This window comes from Aegilops tauschii, chromosome 5 (genome assembly GCF_002575655.3).
Source record: "Aegilops tauschii subsp. strangulata cultivar AL8/78 chromosome 5, Aet v6.0, whole genome shotgun sequence".
Lineage (NCBI taxonomy): Eukaryota > Viridiplantae > Streptophyta > Magnoliopsida > Poales > Poaceae > Aegilops > Aegilops tauschii.
Window position 1 is genome coordinate 341,139,391 of NC_053039.3, and position 10,371 is coordinate 341,149,761.

A 10,371-nucleotide genomic window follows, 5' to 3' on the forward strand; every position below is an offset into this window, starting at 1 on the left:
AGTGGTGGACTTGCCGAGACTCGTAGGCAATCATCAGAGCGCATTTGTGAAGGGTCGATCGCTACATGACAACTTCATGCTAGTCCAATGCATGGCCAGACGCCTAAATGCCTTGAGAAGCCCGGTGATTCTACTTAAGCTTGATATCTCAAAAGCCTTTGATTCGATGAGGTGGCCTTTTCTCCTGGAGTTACTACAGCAAATGGGCTTTGGACCACGGTGGAGATCATGGATATGCGGTATACTTGCGACCTCGTCCACCAAGGTCATGGTTAATGGTGAACCTGGTGATACTATCCTCAACTGCAACGGGCTACGACAAGGCGACCCCATCTCACCAATGCTATTCATTCTGACTATGGAGCCGCTTCAGCGCTTGTTTGAGTTTGCTGCCAGTGGAGGATTCCTTGCGCCCTTGGCACAGGCAGGCCTAAGAAAGAGGCTTTCCATCTTTGCGGATGATGTGGCTTTGTTTGTGAAGCCTATCCCTATGGATCTTGCTGTCTGTCGGTGCATCTTTCAGCTGTTCGGAGAAGCGTCAGGCCTCCGGATCAACATGAACAAGTCGGCGGCCTTGCCAATACGCTGCACGGAGGAGGAAGTCAACTTGGTTTGCAGGCAACTTGGATGCCCTGTGGGATCGTTCCCTATCAAGTACCTTGGCCTGCCATTGTCTTTGCGGAAGCAGACCGCGCCCCAGCTGCAATATCTTGTGGATCAAATGGCGAACAAGTTGCCCACGTAGAAAGCTGCCCTGATGCTGAAGAGCGGTAGATTGACCTTGGTACATTCGGTCGTATGTGCCATGCCAATCCATGCGATGATGGCGATGGACTTGCCCATAAAAATGATTGATGCTATGACCAAGATATGTCGAGGCTTCCTTTGGTGCAGAAGATTGGAAGCGGAGGGTGGAAACTGTGCTGTGGCTTGGGACGCTGTTTGTGCTCCCAAATGGGCGGGAGGCTTAGGCCTGCCCAACTTGAGATGGATGAACGTGGCCATGCAGTCTAGATGGCCCTGGCTTAAAAGAACTGATGTGACCAGACCATGGAATGAGTTCAGCATTAAAGTCCCTAAGGAGTCCATGCAAATCTACCAGGCAGCCGCTACGAGCACTGCTAATGATGGGCGCACAACACTTTTCTGGGAAGATCGATGGTTGCATGGGCAGAGGGTACAGAAGATTGCACCTTTGATCTACAGCAGTATACCGAAAAGGATCCGAACTTCTATGGTGGTTAGGCAGGCCACCGAGGATGGCGCTTGGGCCAGGGATGTGGACCCGAACCTGGGGCCGGATGCACTGCAGCGATTCTTGCTGCTTTGGCAGAGCGTGAGCACTTGGGAGGTTGTGGAAAGCATGCAGGATACGAACTCATGGTCTTGGGAGACGAACGGTCAGTTTTCGGTCCGATCCGCGTATGCGGCCAAGTTTTGGGCGAGAGAGGTTATACCCACGGCGGATCTAACTTGGAAATCACGTGCGCCATCACAATGCAAATTCTTTGCCTGGCTGGCCTTGCGGGATCGATGCTGGACGTCTGATCGCCTAGCACGGCGTGGGCTACCGCACCAGGATGCGTGTCCTTTTTGTGACCAGGAGCAGGAAACAATCAACCACCTACTACTCACGTGCGTCTTTTTCAGGACGGTTTGGAAGGAGATTTGCGAGGCCTTTGGGCGGCCAGACTGGGCGCCGACGCAGCAAGACACCCTTGCACCTTGGCTATGCAACAAACAGGGACTGAACGGCATGAGCATGAAGGATCTGCGCACTATTCTAGGACTAACCATGTGGGAGCTATGGAAGCATAGGAATGCCATTGTTTTTGATGGGGCACAACCCTCGTGCGAGGTGTTGCTACGTAGAATTAGGCTCGAGGGCTTAGTGTGGGTGTCGGCAGGCCTACTGAAAGGGGATGTAACTCCCTTCTTTAGTTGGCTGGCACGGTGGGATAGACGTGAGGAGTAGCGTACTGTATGCATTGAACATTATACTATGGTGGAGGCATTTTTTTACCCTTCTTCTTTAATATATGATATGCACACTCGTGCATATTCGAGAAAAAAAAAAGTTGGCCATGTAGTATACGCCATTACAGGCTAGAAGTGCCTAGAGAAATGTCGATGCAGAGGGTACCTAGCAGCCAATAGTACCACAGTACTATCAGTTTACTATTGAGCATGGAAGCAAATAAGCAGTACACCGTAGAAAATAGTAGAACATGGCAGTATTGCTGGTTTTTGAAAGAAATGTTCAACCAGCTGGTAGAAAATTTGATGTAGTATTTTTTTTCTACATGATGTTAGTTTACTTACAACACCATGAGATCTGAGGGCACATGAATGAAATAAAAAAGTATGAGAAAATTACGACTTAAAGGTGTGAAAATATGAATTAATCACATCAAACTAATTTTCTCCGTATTTCAAGTTTAAATTTAAAAACAACTCCCTCAATCACATAATATATGATGTTATTACAACCAATATTTGTGCTACTCTGATTAGAAGTGAAGAGCAAAAAAAAGTTTCAAGTAGAAAGCAAAAATGTCATTTTCAAAATTAGATGATAATTTCATCAAAACATAGGTGGTTTAATTTTAATTTAATGACTTTGTATTGTGGTTATACATAATAATCTTTGCACGTACAAATTACTAGTATTGTATAGTTAGAGAATAGTTACTAAATATGAATAACATGCATGGCGCATGTTAATGTGGATTATTTTTATGAACGATGGCATGATGAGTTGGCATAGTTGCTCACCAAGAGAATTGATGTTAGTGGACATATACTATCTAGGTATATAGGATCCGAGTTAACATTTTATAAACAAACAATGAGTATGTTTATAATATATAACCATTATTTTAATATGAATATTTTCCAAAATATGTAACGAATATTTATGTGCATGATTGTGAACTGTTTAATTATCACTAATATTTTTTTCATTTTTAAAAAGTTATTAACAAGATTCCCATTTGTAAAAAATATGATAAAAACCGCCTTATACGTAGCGAACACATAGCATGGGAAAACCGCAAAAGAGTAGCTTTCTCCAGATTTCAAACTTGCACAGTTCCATTCACGCACGAGTTCCGCTAACCACTAGAGATACTTGCCTTTAGTGATTGGTAACAATGCCAATTACATAATAACAATGTCGACATGCTATTTATTGCACAGAACCATCTACTCTATCACTTAGATGTTTTTGAAATATTTGAAAAAATCGTGACATTGAAAAAGTTCATCATTTTTTAAGAAAACTTCACAAAAAAAGAAAAAAAAATCATCTATTTTCAAAAAAATGTCATCGATTTTGTAAAAATGTTCGTGGATTTTGACAAAAAATCACCGAATTTGAAAAAAGTTCATCTAATATGAGAAAGTTCATTAAATTTGAAAACAAGTTCATCAAATATTTTTAAAAAGTTTGTCATAATTGAAAAAACATTCATGGATTTCCAAAAAAGTCTAGAAATTTGAAAAATGTTCATCAATTTGAAAAAAAAAGATCATCAAATTTGAAAAAAAAACATTCATTGATTTGAAGAAAAAGTTCATGAATTTTAAGAACAAATCATCGAACTAGGAAGAAGAAAAAAAGAAAAGAAAACAAATAAAAGGAAAAAAGAAAAGGGGAGAAATAAGGAAACACAGAAAAAGTTGTACGTTATCGGATCAGGCAAGGTTGCACGGTCGTTACTACAACGTAGCTCGGTGCGGAGGTCGCTGGTTTGATGCCCCGTGGGGGCGTCCTTTTTACGGCCGCTTGAAGCGCCAATTATTCTTTTTTTAGGCAACTTGAAGCGCCAAATAGAAGACGCCTTCTACTATCAGGAGGGAGTTTTGTCTGGCTTATAGCCAGACAAAGCATTTGAGCCCACCTAAATGGGCCGGTCTATTGCGGGAGGAGCACTGGGTCTCTAGCGCATGTTGTTTTTCCTTTTTAGTAATTTATTTACTTATATATGTGAAGTAGAAACAAATATTACTTAATAAATTAAAAAAAGTTCACCAGACGTTAAAAACAACTTCACACGGTGTTAAAAATATGTTTCCACAACTTTTAGTATGTTTTGATAATATTATATAAGAAATGAATCTTCACATTTAGAAAATGTCCCCACATTTCAATAATATGTGCCGAACATTTAAGAGAAATTATACAATATAAAAAAATGTCCGCATTACTCAAAATAATAATTCATACTAATATTCACAAAATATACGTGGCATTTTTTTAAAAAATATCAACGTATTTCAAAAAATGTGTTCTGGCATTTTTTAAATTGTTTATGCAATGCAAAACAAATGTTCACATAGTTGAAAACAAATGTTGCATATCGTTCACAAAAAAATGTTCAATTTGCATTTGAAGAAATGTAGCACATATTCAAACAAATGTTCAAGGACATATTTTTGAGAAATATATAAAAATGTTCCTGATATATACAAAGGAATGTAAAATGTGTGTCAAAAAAGTAGACATTAAAAAATATATGTGAAAAAACTTTAATCATGCATTTAAAAGTGTGGAACATGTATAAAATATGATCCCGATGTATACGGAAGTGTAAAATGTGTATGCAAAAAATGTGAAATGTGTATGTAAAAGTGGACATTGTAAAATATATTTGAAAAAACGGTTAATCATGTATTTGAAAAAAATTTAACGTGTATAAAGATGATCCTTATGTATACAGAAAAATATACAATGTGTATGAAGAAATTGGACATCAAAACATATCTTTAAAAAAATGTTAATGATGTATTTGAAAAAATGTTAAACATGTGTACAATTTATTCCAGATGTATATGAAAAATGTTGAGTGTGTATGAATAAAGTAGACATTATAATTTTTTTAATGTTCCCCATGTATATTTATACTGCACAATGTGTATGAAAAAGTAGACATCAAATTGTATATTTAAAGAAAAACAGCGTGTATAAAAAATGTTCCTGATGTATATGAAACATGTATGATGTGTATGAAATGGCCCGGTGTTTCAACAAGGCAACTACTTGTGGAATCTAGTATGGCGGGGTAGGATAAGCAACGATGGGCTATATAATCTAGTACTTTCTCAGGCTTCATCTTCTAGTCCACCATCATGCTCTGCTTTATAATTTTGCAATTCACTAGTAAGTATGCATGTGCAACGCACGTCTCGACTAAAATATATTTCATTATGAAACATAGTAATTCTATTAACAATGTAAACCTACTTTCTGTGAATCTGAAATCTCATGCAGATAGCATATAATTTCTAAGTCCTTAAAATGACTGGAAAATATCATGCTTTATGAATACATGCACAAGTCCATTGCATAACAAGTACCAAATATCGTTAACTAATTGATACAAAATCAGTCCATGAAGAAAATTAAATTGTGGCCAAGTATATTTGCATTATGCCCCCCCCCCCCCCCCCCCCTCCGGTAGTGCATCTTGGCAACCAACGCCATCACCAATACCTCGCGGGAAACCATGGTACTATGTAGATACTCATCATGTAACGCAAATATAATTGTTTGTCATACTCGCAGCCATGACCTCTTAAACTGCATAACTGACATAATTCACGTGTTATTCATAGCTTAGAGTAATCATTGGATCTAAACTAAACTAAATTTGAGGTATAATATTCCCAACCAAAGAAAAATACATTTTCAATCTTATTTTCTTTTAGTTGGTACCTAAGAATGTGCCACTGCCAATAGGCACCGGGAAAAAAGATATGTAAGTGTGTATATAGAGGCAACGGAAATTAGTAGTTTCCACAGAAGCTCATCAAATGACATAATTCATCATAGTTCTGGGATACAAGTTTGAAAACATTGCTAGTCTTTTTTCTTTTGAGATACAAGTTTGCGCATCTAAGAAACAAAAGATTGCTAGTTCACACAGAAACAAACCATCAAGTTGCATCAATAAGACATCCTCGCCCCTGCGGTTGTACCAAGCAATGTCAGGAACACGTGAAATCAGTCATAGAACTCGCTAACGTACAAATCAGATGCACAAACCACTAAGGTGGAACCACGCTTACTCATAATCTGAAGGTCCTAGCCAGTGTAGTTCATTTATGGTCATTTAGTGTTAATCCTTCCATGACAAGGTCCAGAGCAACGAAGGTATTTGCAACCTGTTATTCCAAATAGTAGTAAGCTTCTCTCGTGAACGCTCACAATAAAGCACACACCCAGTTTTTAATAGTTTGGAAAATAACAACAGAACATTGGGATTATATAAGTCAAATAGCTCTTAGTGAGAAACAACAAAATCCAATAGTAGTATGAAACAGATAAAAACAATAAAAATATCCATACCATGATGACCTCCTAATTTCAATAATCTCCTCGTTCCCCTAGAATTCCCATTCTACCTCTCAAAAAAAAAAGTTCTTCATCGCGGTAGAACGAGCTCAAGGAGCTCAAGGCGCGTCCTCGTCGTCGCCATTAGCTCGCCAAAGAAGCGGTGGACGCAGAGCAACACGTGAAGCCGGAGCCCGAGTGGTCAACGGTGGCCGGGATACAAAGCAACACGTGCAAAGGGAGCCCTCACTGTCCGCAGTGGCCGGGATACAAAGCAACACGTCGCAAGAGCCCCCTCTGGTTGGAGGCGGCCGGGAAACACGTGCAGCTGGAGCCCTTGTGGTCGGCGGCGTCCAGGATACAGGGCAATCAGAGCAACACGTGCTACATGGCCTCCCCGCCATGCCGGTCCAAGGGCGTCCTGTTCGTCGGCCCCCTCGAGTCGTCGCCCGTGATGAACACCTCGGCATACGCGCGCAGCAACCCCACATCGACGACCTGCACACCCATCTTCATGGCTTCAGGTCGGCTGCGCACACCGTCGTTGTCGCACCGTTGCGGGCCGATTAGTTGATAACTGAATTTAGTGTTCATACTTGTTAACTGAATTAGCCTATGTAGCCCTTGCTACTTGTACATTTTCAGACCTGACAACTGAATTTACTTTGGAAAAAGAGATTAAGCATTCCATTTCCTTGCACAAACAAATCGACCTGACGTTACCTTGGCATCGGCGGATCTATTGTTCATATACCTTTTTCGGACCTCAAAGCCCTTTTGACCACCACAGCTAAACCAAAATGCCCAAGCTTCATCCGAATTTTTAAAATCCATGCAAACATGAGGTACCAAAACGGAAAATATAGCTATGCAATTGTAAAGTAATCTTCAGCAAAAAAAACTTATGCAAGTGCCATATTTCAGGATGAGAGAAAAGTAAAAGTGAAAGGGAAAGCTTGGTACCTCATGTTGGCATGGTACGATGGTACGATGTGTTAGCCTCTTCTTCCATCTCAGTAGACAAAATACAACCCCGGCTGATTCTTCTTCTTATAAAAGGGAAAGCTTGATCAAGTTGAAGCAGTCTTGTGATCAGGATTCTGTCAGTTCTAGGGAGCTATTCATGGGAACATGGCATGAGAAAGAGAAACTTCAGACTTACGCACCAGATTGAAAAGGAGAACAGGTCGTCCTCACGGGCTGCTTCTTCCACGAATAAAAGGGCAGAGGTTGATCAAGTTGAAAGCAATCTGATGTTCCTAATTCCATTAATTCCAGTTAGCGATTCATGGGGAAGATAGCAGGAGAAAAGCAAACTTCAGAATTCGTACAAGATTAAGCACGTCGTTCACCAGCGATTAACTCCTTCACCAGGTCGTTCTCCTCGACCCACTCCTTCACCAGAGCGGGCTCACCCTGCGGCTCGACTCCAGGGACTTCCTCCCGGAGGAGCAGGGCCGGCACCAGAGATACAGGTCCCACGTGCTCGCCCGCCTACACAGCGAATCCCCGGGCCGCCGATCTGAAGCCGGCCAAGACCACGCCGGTCTTCGAGGCGTTGGCAACAGAGACACAGGGGCCGTGGTGTCCGCCGTCGGGCAGGGAGCGGTGAGTACTTCTCGCGTGTCGGAGTGGGCCGGCTCGCGCGGCAGCTCTACATGGTGCTCGGCGGCGGTAGCGACGTCACCTGGCTGCAGTGTCAGCCCTGCGCCGACACATTATGTAGATCCACCGGCACGTACAGGATACCCACCATCGCCTGGTGCTGATGCGCCGCAAAATCAGTCGCAGGTCTTGGACTTCCGGGGTTCGACCAATCCTCTCCACCACCACCGATTCCTCTTTTGCGGAGGCGCAACCGGCTAGGGTTCGGGGGCTATGGAAGCGGGAAGGATGCGAGGGACGGATAACAGCGCAGCGACGCGGCACAGGCGGAGGCCCGATGCAGGTACGAAAAAAGTCTTGTACAATGGGAGATGCTTAGAGGGGTGCTTAAAAAAATAAACCGAGATTTTCTGAAGCACCGGTGCCTATTTTTACAGAAGAGATGCTTAGTTAAGCGTCTACCCTGTATAAATAAGCACCGGTGCTTAAGAAAAGTCTGATTTATTTCTCTAAGCACCTTCTCTAAGCACCTTCCATTGTACCAGGCCTAAGGCGTTTTTTTTCACTTATGGTGGCATGGTGGGTAATTTTCTTTAGGGAAATCCTTGTTTTAAACCGGCTGATTTCTCCTTGGCATCAACCGTCCCGCGAGTCGTCCGATCCAGCTAGATCGTGTGGCACTCGTCTTTCCCTGGCGTGTCTCTCGCGTGACGCATTTAACAGGGGACCCACTCACCGCCCCGTCCACCTTATCCTCTCTCCGTCTTCTTCCTTCGATTCCCCTTTCCTACTCTCCATTCACCCTCCGCTACGGGATTGCAAGGCCCGACCTACTGTGGCTGTAAGACGTGATGATACTGCAAGATAAGGCGCCGCTGCAAGGTCCACCGTCGCCACCGCTTGCTGCGTTGCAGCATCTCCATCCATCGCCGTGCTGCGTCGCAGTATCCGTCGTCGCCACCGCGTGCTTCATCCAGCCCCTGTCGCCGCCGCCCTATGTTGCAGTGAAGCTTCGCGGGAGCATTGTCGGTGCTGCGTTGAAGCGCCGCCGAAGTCGCCGGGGCTGCAATGGAGCACCGCCGGGGTTGCTGGAGCTGCAATGGAGCTTCGCGGAGTGTCGCCTGTGCTGTATGAAGCACCGCCGAGGTCGCCGGGGCTGCAATGGCGGGTCGCCGGGGTCGTTTAAACTTCGCCGTCGATGCAATGGAGCGCCGCCGGAGTTGCAATGAAGCTTCGTCGGGCGTCGCTGGGGTTGTTGCCGCGCCGCCGACGCTGCAATGGAGCTTCGTCGGGCGTCGCCGGTGCTGTTTGCCGCGCCGCCGACGCTGCAATGGAGCTTCGTCAGGCGTCGCCGGTGCTGTTGCCGCGCCGCCGACGCTGCAATGGAGCTTTCGTCGGGCATCGCTGGTGTTGTTGCCGCGCCGCCGACGCTGCAATGGAGCTTCGTCGGGCGTCGCCGGTGTTGTTGCCGCGCCGCCGACGCTGCAATGGAGCTTCGTCGGGCGTCGCTGGTGCTGTTGCCGCGCCGCCGACGCTGCAATGGAGCTTTGTCGGGCGTCACCTGTGCTGCACCGGAGTTATTGCCGCGCTGCCGGGGCTGCAATGGAGCTTCGCCGGTGCGGCATGCCGGATGAGGTATGAGGTCGTCGGGTCACCGGTGCTACGATGTCGAGGCGGCCAGTGATGCAATGAATCGTCGTCGCCGGGCACCAATGCTGCAATGAAATCTCCGTCGCCGGCCACCGGCCACCGGCGCTGCAATTAAGCCAGTCGTCACCGGCCACGGGTTGTTCTCCTACTCTGTACTAGCGCTAGAGCGTTGACCCCATCCCTAGTGCTGCTCGCCGGCAACAAAAGCTATGATGCGTGACCCGTAGATGGAAGTGATGATTGACGAGGAATCTGGCGGCTTAATTCATCCTAGTTAAGCGAATCGGATGGCAGGCTAGGCGGCTTAAACTTGGACAAAATCAGCCGGCTTACGCCTAGCAGTGCCCCTTTTCTTTAAAGGTGGAGTACGGTCAGTTAATGTAATTTGCTAAGTGCACACAGAGTATGGATTAGATTAATGCTGGCTGTTAGATTAAGTTAGTAGGTCTAATCATGCGGTGGTAATGCGTCCATGTACATTTTTTGAAGTGCACTGAGGGTAATTATGGGGTGCACTTAGGAATTTTTTTGTTGGATTGTTTAATAGTAGTGGAGATGCATTCTTCAAGTGAGAAATGTTGTGGTAAATCTTGAAATACCAATTATTGCGATGAAAATCTCGCATTTTCAGTATGCTAATGTCAAAGTGCTACTCACTCTGTCCCATAGTATAGGATGTTATTAGCACCAATCTGTAAGTATATTAGTTGTAATAACATGTTGTATATAGAGGGAGTTCTATCGATCAGGCATCTGCAAAAAAAAAAATGGAAATGATATCT

General features: G+C 44.4%; 1 long non-coding RNA gene across 10 annotated transcripts; it reads right to left on the bottom strand.

Moving 5' to 3' along the window:
• Window positions 1-5,787: 5,787 nt before the first annotated feature.
• LOC109774121 (uncharacterized) lies at window positions 5,788-8,270 on the bottom strand. Of its 10 annotated transcripts, none has more exons than XR_012184827.1 (5): window positions 7,666-8,270; window positions 7,501-7,593; window positions 7,298-7,399; window positions 6,070-6,165; window positions 5,788-5,967 (listed from the first exon to the last, which is right to left on the bottom strand). It is a non-coding gene; the product is annotated as an uncharacterized lncRNA (long non-coding RNA). The 10 variants fall into 10 exon arrangements; XR_012184825.1 differs by having other exon boundaries at window positions 6,070-6,844; XR_005757393.3 differs by having other exon boundaries at window positions 7,298-7,419.
• Between the last annotated feature and the right edge of the window lie 2,101 nt (window positions 8,271-10,371).